Source organism: Mandrillus leucophaeus, unplaced genomic scaffold (genome assembly GCF_000951045.1).
Source record: "Mandrillus leucophaeus isolate KB7577 unplaced genomic scaffold, Mleu.le_1.0 Scaffold605, whole genome shotgun sequence".
Classification (NCBI taxonomy): Eukaryota; Metazoa; Chordata; class Mammalia; order Primates; family Cercopithecidae; genus Mandrillus; species Mandrillus leucophaeus.
Genome location: NW_012106531.1, coordinates 892,513 through 894,942, shown reverse-complemented (window position 1 = coordinate 894,942; position 2,430 = coordinate 892,513).

Here is a 2,430-nt window from a genome sequence, read left to right as displayed (position 1 = left end):
TGTGAGATTTGGGAAGGGACAAATATCCTAACTATATCATTCCATTCCTGGCCCCAAATCTCATGCCCTTCTCACATTGCAAAATACAATCATGCCTTCTCAACAGTCCCCCCAAATCTTAACACATTCCAGCATTAACTCAAGAGTCCAAAGTCTCATCTGAGACAAGGGAAATTCCTTCTACCTATGAGCCTTTAAAATCAAAAGCAAGTGAGTTACTTCCAAGATACAATGGGATATAGGCATTGGGTAAACATTCTCATTCCAAAAGGCAGAAATTGGCCAAAAGAAAGGGGCTACAGGCCCCATGCAAGTTCAAAATCCAGCAGGAGAGTTGTTAAATTTCAAAGCTCCAAAATAATCTCCTTTGACTCCATGTCTCACGTACAGGGCACACTGGTGCAAGAAGTCAGCTCCCAAGTCCTTGGGAAGCTCCATCCCTGTGGCTCTGCAGGGTTCAGCTCTGGTAGCTGTTCTCACAGTTCTTGAGTGTTTGCAGCTTTTCCAGGTAGAGTGTGCAAGTTACTGGTGGATTTATCATTCTTGGTTCTAGAGGACAGTGGCCCCTTTCCCACAGCTCCACCAGGCAGTACCCCAGAGGGGACTCTGTGTGGGGGCTCCAATCCCATATTCCTCCTTGGCATTGCCCTAGTAGAGATTTTCTATGAGGGCTCTGCCCCTGCGACAGGCTTCTGATCAAAACACCCAGGCTTTTCCATACATCCTCTGACATCTGGACAGAAGCTCCCAAGCCTCCTTCACTTTTGCATTCTGTGCACCTGCAGGCTTAACACCACATGGAAGCCACCAAAATGTATGGTTGCACCCTCTGAAGCAGCAGCCTGAGCTGTGTCTGGGGCCCTTGGAGCCAAGGCTCAAGCTGGAGTGGCTGGGATGTAGGGAGCAATATCCTGAGGCTGCACAGGGCAGTGGGATCCTGGGTCTGGACCACAAAACCATTCTTCCCCCCTACACCTTCAGACTTGTGATGGGAGGGGCTGACACATGGTCTTTGAAATGCTTTCGAGGTTATTTTCCACACTGTCTTGGCTAGAAGCACTTGGCTCTCTTTTAGTAATGCAGATTTCTCTAGCAAGTGGTTGTTCTACAGCCTACTTGAATCCCTCTCCTCAAAAAAGCTTTTTCTTTTTCTGCCATATGGCCAGTCTACAAATTTTCCAACCTTATACACTCTGTTTCCTATTTAAATATAAGTTCCAACTTTGTCATTCCTTTACTCCCACATCCGGGCATAGGCTGTAAGAAGCAGCCAGGCCACATATTGAACACTTGCTACCAAGAAATTTACTCTACCTGATACCCTAGGTCATCATTTTCAAGCTCAAACTTCCATAGGCCCCTAGGGCATGAACAGAATGCAGCCAAACCCTTTACTCAAGCATAACAGGTGTGACCTTTGCTCCAGTTCCCAATAAGTTCCTCATTTCCATCTGAGACCTCCTCACCCTGGACTTCACTGTCCATATAACTATCAGAAGTTTGGTCACAACTGTTTAACCAGTCTCTAAGAAGTTCCAAACTTTTCCTCATCTTCCTGTCTTCTGCTGAGACATCCAAATTCTTCGACCTCTGCCTGTTACCCAGTTCCAAGGCTGCTTACACATTTTCAGATATCTTTATAGCAATGCCCCACTCCTCAGTACCAATTTTCTGTAGTAGGTCATTCATTCTTGCATTGCTATAAAGAAATACCTGAGATGGGGTAATTTATTTTAAAAAGAGGTTTAATTGGGTGATAGTTCTGCAAGCTATACAGGAAGCATAGCAGCAGCTGCCTCTGAGGAGGCCTCAGGAAGCTTCCAATAATGACATAAGGCAGAGGGGGAACAGGCACGTCACATGGCAAAAGCAGGAGCAAGAGAGAGAGAGAGACAGTGAGAGTGAAGGGAGGTGCCACACACTCTTAAATGACTAGATCTCATGAGAATTCACTATCATGAAGAAAGCATCAGGCCATGAGGAATTCACCCCCATGATCCAAACACCTCCCACCAAGCCCCACCCCTAGCACTGGGGATTACAATTCAACATGAGATTTGGGCAGGGACAAATATCCAAACTACATCAGATGCTTCTAAATTTATATGGAAATATAAAAACTAGAATGGCTACAGTAATCTTTCTAAAAGAAACAAAGTTGGAGAATTTAAACTACCAGATTTCCAAACTTACTGCAAACTAATCCATAGTAATCAAGGTGCTGCGGTGTTGTCACCAAGATAGACTAAAAGATCTGAGGAAAAGAAGAGAGAAAGAGAAAGAGAAATCAAAGAGAAATAGAAACACATATACAGTCATGCACTCATAAAAACATTTTGGTCAATGACAGACTGGATATGTGATAGTGATCCCGTAAGTTTATAATGGAGTTGAAAAATTCCTATTGCCTAGCAACATCATAGTGCAGCA